General features: G+C 33.8%; 1 pseudogene; it reads left to right on the top strand.

Annotated features, from left to right (window-relative positions):
• The window catches only part of LOC107731875 (focadhesin-like), a 45,191-nt pseudogene extending 42,046 nt beyond the window's left edge, over nt 1–3,145 (top strand).
• Nucleotides 3,146–9,590: the final 6,445 nt, after the last annotated feature.

The raw sequence follows: 9,590 nt of genomic DNA, 5'->3' as shown, positions 1-9,590 counted from the left end.
ATATATATATATATATATATATATATGTGTGTGTGTGTGTGTGTGTATATACTGTATGTATGTATGTATATATATATATATATATACTGTATATATATTTCAGCTAGTTGCCAATGCAACATTTCTCATATTTAGTTTAACTGTACTAAAAAACTAAAACTGAAAAACTATATAGACTTTTTTTTTTAAATGACAAAAAATTATAAAAACATACAACAAAATGAAAAATATACAAATAAAAGCTGGTTCAAAATATTAATAAAAAATATTATATATCTCAATATAAATGACAAAAAATTATAAAAACATACAACAAAATGAAAAATATAAAAATAAAAGCTGGTTCAAAATATTAATAAAAAATATTATATATCTCAATATTATATATTAAATCAATGATGCTAAAATAATACTGATTCTTATATGTTACAAAGTTACAAGCCACTGCCTGTGTTTTCCGTTTCCATTAACCATTTTAAGTGCCTCCTTTTTGATGAACTTGAATCATGTAATGTTGATTCAGAAAGCACAATGTTTTGTTTGTTTTCAGGGGTCTCTAAACGAATGGAGTGGCTTTTGGAGTTAATGGGCCACATCAGAAATGTTGCATACGGATCTCCTTCTGTTAAATGTGTCAGTGTTATAGACTAGAGGTATGTGCAGTATAACTGCGCTGCAAAATCTGTTGGTTGTAATTTATTGGGCTCTGGTTTCTTTTAGGTCGATTTACAATCATATGTGGATATGCCTCTCTAAAGAGTAGTCGCTGCCATCTGCAAAGTGTTTTTGGTTGCCTTGCTGTAGGCCTAATGATAGAAACCGTTCTTTTCTCTATAAAACACCAGCAGGAAGCAAGATACTACCCGTGCACTGACTTAAACGTTATGTCTGCCATCATTTTGCAGGGCACAGACTTCCTCCTCAGTGTGTTTGCTGCGGCAGTGGTGTCTTGGGCTGACCATTGTGCCCCACTTCTCATTGGAATCAGGGCCCAGTGGTTTCCCTGGCAACAGTCCTCTCTGACAACAGAACTGTCCCATGACCTCTGTGTCAACCCTGCTATCACAGAGCTGTCGATCGCGTCATGCCTACTTGCAATCCCATGCAGCATGAAACAACTACTCGCCAAAGAGCCGTGGAAATCCCAGTCACAGAAGGCATGGCAGCTTTTATCTCTCGTTTCACAGTTTAAAAATGTGTAGTTCTGCTGAATGTTTTTTGAATTCTGCTTAGGAAAATACAAGTTGCACAATTAAGGTATTCATGTCCATTGCACAAATCATGCGGATTGAGTAACAAAATTGTTACCAAATTGTAACACTTACAATCCACAACTCTTAAAGGGTTAGTTCACCCAAAAATGAAAATTTTGTCATTAATTAAAGCATGTCAACATATTCTGTTACACCAAATACACAAAATAATGATCTTTAAAAAAGCATCATATGACCCCTTTAATGTTTTCCGAAGATGAACGGAGGTCTTACGGGTTTGGAACGACATGAGGGTGAGTAATTAATGAGAGAATTTTCATTTTTGAATGAACTAACCCTTTAAGTACGCACAGTATCCATAGTAATTAAAAATAAAGTTAACATTTTAATGTCTATCTACACTACCTTTTCAAAAGTTTGGGGTTGGTGTTTTTTTTTTATGTTTTTGAAACAAGTCTCCTATGCTCACTAAGGCTGCATTTATTTTTCAAAAATACAGTAAAAACAGTAACAGTGAATATTGTTGCAATTTAAAATTCATTCAGTTTTCTATTTGAATATATTTAAAAATGTAATTTATTCCTGTGATGGCAAAAGCTGAATTTTCAGCATCATTACTCTAGTCTTCAGTGTCACATGATCCTTCAGAATTCATTCTAATATGCTGATTTGCTGCTCAAGAAACAGTTGTACTGCTAAATATTTTTGTGGAAACTGATACTTTTTTTTTCAGGATTCCATGAATAGAAAGTTCAAAAGAACAACATTTATATGAAATAAACTTTTATATGAATTTACTGTCAGTTTTGATCAAGTTAACGCTTCCTTTATAAATTAAAGTATTAATTTCTTTAAAAAAAAAAAAACTTCTCAACCCCAATCTTTCTTTCTTCATGCCATCAGTTCATCGACTGGCTCTTCAGTATTACAGAAGGTCCTAAATTAGGATTCTCTGAGACTGCCTTTCTTACAGCCAAAGGTGAGACACTTTGCTTTAGTCAAATTATTATTATTATTATCAGTCTTTAATTTGTGTTTTAAAAATGTTTTGATAAGAAGCAAAGGTACGTGATGTACAGTACAAGTGAAATCTCCCATTTGAATCTCATTTGTATCTCATTTCTTCTTAGCGACTCTAATGGCTCTGAGATCCAGCTCTGAGTTCAAGAAGAAGGGTGTGTAGACCAGGGCGTATGGTTGGTGATCTCACTGAAAGCTCTGACACGCCAAGGACACCATTCGTTTGCATGCATATTCAGAGTAGTATCTACATAAAGCAAATGCTTTCTAGTTCCAATACTCTAGTGATAAACCCATCTGTTACAAACCAGAATGAACACTGACATGTTTAATAGATTGAAAGTAGGTATACCATAGTATTTTTTTTAACAAAAAAGGACAAAAGAGAAATGCATAAAAATGGCTTCAGAAAGCATCATTTTCCACTTTCATGTATTGCTTGTAAAATGTATTGAACGTTTTTCTGTGACCAATTAAGTATAGAAAATAAACACATCTGTGCCACACCAAGTATATTTTTCTGCTCAAAAGAAGCTTGTGCTGTTTGCGTAAATTTACTTTCAATAAAGACTCGAAATCCAGCTCAAGCTGATTTGAAACTTTGTATTTTATTGTATCCTTTAACCGAAAGCCTTCTCGTTCCCATTAGACAAGCTGATGTACAATGCAGATGCCTGATGGTCCGTAATTGTAGCTTATGCTAGCCATGGGGCCTGACCGACATATAAAATGTAACCTAAACAGACTAACATGCTTTAAAGTGGTAGCTGATGGTTTACAGTGTTTTTTTCCATGTGCAGCATTGTCATGACGTAATTTTCTTTAAGCTCCTAATGTATTAGTCACATAACATTTATGGCTGATGCTCTGGCCATTGTCTACAAGAAAATATACAGGAAATCACTTTTAAAAATATACCAGATTTTAAAAATACACTACTGTTCAAAAGTTTGTGCTCAGTAAGAGATCAGTACTTATATTCAGCAAGAATGCATTCATTTGATCAAAAGTGACAATAAAGACATTTGTGTTACAAAAAATATAATATATTTCAAATAAATGCTGTTCTTTTGAACTTTCTATTCATCAAAGAATCCTGAAAAAAATGTATCACAGTTTCCATAAAATTAAGCAGCAAAATCTGTTTTCATCATTGATACTAATAAGAAATGATTTCTGAAGGATCATGTGACACTAAAGACTTAAGTAATGGCTGCTGAAAATTCAGCTTTGCCATCTCAGGAAGAAATTACATTTTAAACTATATTCAAACAGAATTTTTTTTTTTTTTTTTAATTGTAATAATATTTATGGTTGGTGATCTCACTGAAAGCTCTGACACGCCAAGGACACCATTCGTTTGCATGCATATTCAGAGTAGTATCTACATAAAGCAAATGCTTTCTAGTTCCAATACTCTAGTGATAAACCCATCTGTTACAAACCAGAATGAACACTGACATGTTTAATAGATTGAAAGTAGGTATACCATAGTATTTTTTTTAACAAAAAAGGACAAAAGAGAAATGCATAAAAATGGCTTCAGAAAGCATCATTTTCCACTTTCATGTATTGCTTGTAAAATGTATTGAACGTTTTTCTGTGACCAATTAAGTATAGAAAATAAACACATCTGTGCCACACCAAGTATATTTTTCTGCTCAAAAGAAGCTTGTGCTGTTTGCGTAAATTTACTTTCAATAAAGACTCGAAATCCAGCTCAAGCTGATTTGAAACTTTGTATTTTATTGTATCCTTTAACCGAAAGCCTTCTCGTTCCCATTAGACAAGCTGATGTACAATGCAGATGCCTGATGGTCCGTAATTGTAGCTTATGCTAGCCATGGGGCCTGACCGACATATAAAATGTAACCTAAACAGACTAACATGCTTTAAAGTGGTAGCTGATGGTTTACAGTGTTTTTTTCCATGTGCAGCATTGTCATGACGTAATTTTCTTTAAGCTCCTAATGTATTAGTCACATAACATTTATGGCTGATGCTCTGGCCATTGTCTACAAGAAAATATACAGGAAATCACTTTTAAAAATATACCAGATTTTAAAAATACACTACTGTTCAAAAGTTTGTGCTCAGTAAGAGATCAGTACTTATATTCAGCAAGAATGCATTCATTTGATCAAAAGTGACAAAGACATTTGTAATGTTACAAAAAATATATATTTCAAATAAATGCTGTTCTTTTGAACTTTCTATTCATCAAGGAATCACAGTTTCCATAAAAATATTAAGCAGCAAAATCTGTTTTCATCATTGATAATAATAAGAAATGATTTCTGAAGGATCATGTGACACTAAAGACTTAAGTAATGGCTGCTGAAAATTCAGCTTTGCCATCTCAGGAAGAAATTACATTTTAAACTATATTCAAACAGAAAAAAAATGTTATTTTAAATTGTAATAATATTTCACAATGTTACTGTTTTACTGTTTTTAAACAAATAAACACAGACTTCTTTCAAAAACTTTTGAACAGTAGTCTATATATTTGCAGTGAATCCAAATGCAATTTGTTCGATCCATCAGTTTGTTTTAAAGAATTTTGTGTTGGCTTTGTTCCATCAGATTTTCCTGGCTGAAGATTGTCATTTGTTAAGGCAATAGTTCAGAACCGTCATGCAATGATTGGTCTGTTTTTTTTGAGAGGTATGGATACAGTCACTTTAATTTGACAAATAAAGGTGCAGCCATTCACACCTTCAGGAGTTTTTGCAGCATTACTGCTGAGCTTAAAGGGTTAGTTCACCCAAAAATGTCTGTCATTAATTACTCACCCTCATGTTCCAAACCCGTAAGACCTTTGTTAATTTTTGGAACACAAATTAAGATATTTTTGATGAAATCCGAGAGCTTTCGGATCCTCCATAGACAGCAATGGAACTTTAGGTTACTAATTTAACCCCGGTTCTCTGATAACATGAAGTGAGGTATCTCACTTGTGGAACTCCGCTCAACTCAACTCAACCGTTATTTATAAAGCACTTTCAAAACCATAAAAATGGACCAAAGTGCTGTACACAAGCAGTATATAATAAAGATTAAAAAACATAGGAACAAAACATAAAATAAATTTTTTTCATAAAATAAAGTCATTCACAATTGTCCTGACCAATCAAATGCCGAAAGCCTGATAAAACGAGCAAGTCTTGGATATTTAAATATCTTCGATATTTTACAGGAAGCCAATGCAAAGATACCAACACAGGTGTTATATTGTCCCGTTTTCTAGTGTTAGTTAAAAGTCTTGCTGTAGCATTCTGAACATAACCAGAGATTCACTTATTCCAAAGTATAAAGCATTACAATAGTCCAACCGCGTTGAAATAAAAGCATGTATAACAGACTCTAAATCCTTGTTCGAAAGAATAGTTTTTAGTTTGGACAATTTCCTTAACTGAAAAAAGGATGTTTTCACAACAATTTACTTGTCGGTCAAGATGGATTTCAGAATCAATAATTACTCCCAAGTTCCTTACATAACCACATAGATCATTGGACAATAGTCCCTGGCTTCCGACCATACCTTTCTGAAACTACTTGTTACCAAATATAATAAACTCAGTCTTCATTTAATTGAAGAAAATTATTTGCAAACCAAGCCTTAACCTCTGCCAAGCACTTGCAAAAGCTTAAGAAAAACAACCGTCAAGCTCTAAAGGAAAATACATTTGCAAATCATCAGCATACAGATGATAGTTAATATTGTATTTCCTACAAATTTACCCCAGGGGCAGTATATATAAAGAAAACAAAGTTGGACCAAGAATAGATCCCTGTGGGACCCCACAGGAGAAAGTAGCAGATGTAGAGACATAATTTCCAATTTTAACAGAACAAGTCCAATCCTGCAAATAAGAAGAAAAGCACTTAAGTGCAACACCATTAATTCCAACGTAATCTCGAAGACATTCTATAAAAACAGCATGATCTATAGTGTCAAAAGCAGTGATCAAGTCCAACATCATTAGGGCAACACCCTTCCCGGAGTCAATACTCAAAAATATATAATTAAAAACCTTAAGAAGCGCTGATTCTGTACTGTGCTTGGTCCGAAAATCCAGACTGAAAGACATCCATTATATTATTCTTAGTCAGAAAATCAACAAGTTGGTTATGCGCAACTTTTTCCAAGATCTTGTTCATAAAAGATAGTTTTGAAATAGGCCTAACATTTTTAAAATCCTGTTGATACAGATTTGCCCTTTTTAAAACTGGTTCAATAGTCGCATGCTTAAAGCCTAGTGGCACGCATCCAAAAAATAAACTACTATTAATAATTCTTAAAACACTAGGGCCAATAGTGTCTATGACTTCTTTAATCAGTGCCCGGAGAACATCATAACAAGAGATAGTTGATTTTAAATGCAGTACTATATCCCTCAACTGGGCAAAAGAAACCTGTTCAAAGTTACTCAAACAGTGAGAAAAAATCCTTACATTGGCTGTAAGATTTCCTAAAGACAAAATTTTAGACCGAATAGTATAAATTTGACCAATTAAATACTTTTAAAAACTCTCACAAAGATCCTTAGATGGAGTAGGAAAAGCATTAATCGACGGACTTAGTACCTTATCTATAGTTGCAAATAATACCTTTGGGTTATTTACATTCAGCGAAATAATTTGCGAGAAATATGAAGATCTGGCAGCCTTAACAGCATCTTATGGAAGCACCAATGACACCACGTCTGCCAATCACAGCCAATCTGTCAGCCCCTCCTCCTGCCGGTTGGGATGCGACATCTTAGCTGCGGCCCTGTGACAGACCTCCAGCAGATCTGTGTCCACCTGTACAGGGGAGGGTTAGCTCTTATCCTGGCTCTTTCGAGGTGGCCATGAAGGCATCTGTACTCTCTTCGTACAGTAAGTCCACCACAATGCGAAAACTAGTACGGAGCTGTGCTAAGAGTAGAGAGCTCGCTTTTCCCCTATTTAGTGCGTGACAGCTTCCGAAAGACTACCACGACGCATGCGTGTGATGATGCTGCTGACGCAAGAGCCGGCGTTCTGACGTAGAACCCAGATGCACTGCGGCTTGTTTGCAAGCAGAGGAATGCACACACATGCGTCGTGGTACTCTCGTGAACGCATGTCGAAGACTGATTCAGAAGAGAAAAAAATTGTTGAATAAAGTCATTATTTTTGTTTTCTTTGCGCACAAAAAGTATTGTCATAGCTGCGTAAAATTAAGGCTGAACCACTGATGTCACATGTACTATTTTAACGATGTCCTCACTACCTTTCTGGGTGTTGAACGTGCCAGTTCATTACACATAACTCTCAGGCAAATCTGAGTTTGTTTTGTCTCTCCATCTGTTTCTAAAGAGGATAATCGCCTCACTTCCCTTTCCAGTTTTCACTCTGTATTCAAAACTGCTGATGAAGTAATACCAGGATTATTATACTTAACTAAAACCATTAACATTTTGTTACTTGAAATTAACTGTAACACTTTATTTTAAGGACCAATTCTCACTATAAACTAGTTGCTTAGTAGTATGCATATTACTGACATCCTGGCCGTTTATTAGTACTTATAAAGCACATATTAATGCCTTATTCTGCATGACCATATCTTAGATCCCTTAATCAAATTACATACCTAAAATTAACGACTACTTTAACTATTAATAAGCAGCAAATTAGGAGTTTATCGAGGAAGAAGTATTAATTAATACTTCTTCCTTAAATTCTAAAGTGTTAACAAATAGATTTTAACAAATCAAATATTTTAAAAAAATGTTGCCACGGCAGAATTTCTCATTTTGATTTAGTTTAACTCGATGCACTAAAATAACTAAAACTACAAGTAAAATATATTTGATGAAGACTATAGACACATTTGACAAAAAAAAAGAAAATTACTAAAAAGTATAGGAAAATACTAAATGATATAGAAAAAATAAAAACGTATTCAAAATATTAATAAAAAACTATAGTTGGCTCAATGCTGCTAAAATAACACTGAGTAATACTAAGTACTTTTAAGGTCAATGTCGTCAGTATTGTTTCGTTTGGGCAATACTAATAGAGGATTGAGGATGTCGCAACATTATTTACACACCATATATAGCCAATGCACTGAGGGTTAAATGTAAATTTGAGTAATATGATATACTGTTCATCATCATTTTATACAGTTGGAGGAGACTGGGGTTGGGTTCTGGTTCATATTTGGATGTTGATCTGAATGTGTCCTTTTCATTCATACTCATTGATTTTTATCACGACATGAAAAATAAAAAATTTTCAAGGTGAGGACAACTTTTCAATTTTATTAAAATAAATAGTGAGATATTTTAGTTATTTGTAAATATATCAATGTTAGATAATTTCCCATCTCTGATCACAAGCCGGTATTTTTTAAAGTTACTGTTCCTTTAACAAAAGCTAAACCAGAACGATCTGTTCTATTTTGTAATATTAATAATATTGACCTTAATGTTTTGGATGGAATGATTGAACATTCTGTAAACCAGTGCTGTTTTATTTCTTCCACATCTTACTTGGTACATTTTGGCACTGTGGCTCCTGTGAAAACTATAATTTTTTTAATTCTTCCCCTTGGTATATTTCTGAGCTCCGTCACCAAAAGGCTAAACTGGTCTTAAAGTACACAAACAGTTGTATTCTGAGCATCTGATCTCGTACAAGGCTGCACTTAAAAGTGCGAAATCATCTTTTTATGCAAATGTCATAGACAAAGGACAGAACAAAGTCTTTGTTTAGCACTGTTAACAAACTGTTGAAACCTTCTGTTAATGATTCACTTTCTCCCAATCAATGTGTATTCTTTTCTCATTTTTTTAGGTCTAAGATTGACAGTAGACATCAAGAATCATCCAGATGGATATAATCAAGTATTTTGATCTACAAGTGTTCTCTCTAAATTTGAGTTGCCTTCAGTTGATAATATCACTAAGTTTATTATTAGGTCTAAGCCTTCTGCTTGTTCACTTGACCCCTTACCCACTGTCTTTTACGTAACATTGCCCGACTCCGTCCATCACTTTCTCAGTATAGCACTGAAGTTCTTATTCATGCTTTGGTTACATCACAGATGTGATTATTGTTATTCTCTTTTATTTGGTCTTCCTGATAAACAACTTCATTGATTACAGTTAATTCAGTACACAGCTGCTAGGATTGTTACCTACTCACGTACCTTTGATCACATAACTCCCATTCTTTTCCAACTGCATTAACTTCCTGTTTGTTATTTACTGTCATTAAAAACTAGTTTTACCAAAAACCTACCATTTTATGAAAAATCTAAATATTATTTCTAACACAAAAAAAATGTTGCTAAATATGTTTCCGTGTTGTATTATTAGT

Source organism: Sinocyclocheilus rhinocerous, unplaced genomic scaffold (assembly GCF_001515625.1).
Source record: "Sinocyclocheilus rhinocerous isolate Xijiao unplaced genomic scaffold, SAMN03320098_v1.1 scaffold1841, whole genome shotgun sequence".
NCBI classification, from domain to species: Eukaryota; Metazoa; Chordata; class Actinopteri; order Cypriniformes; family Cyprinidae; genus Sinocyclocheilus; species Sinocyclocheilus rhinocerous.
This window is presented reverse-complemented; position numbering and strand designations above follow the sequence as displayed.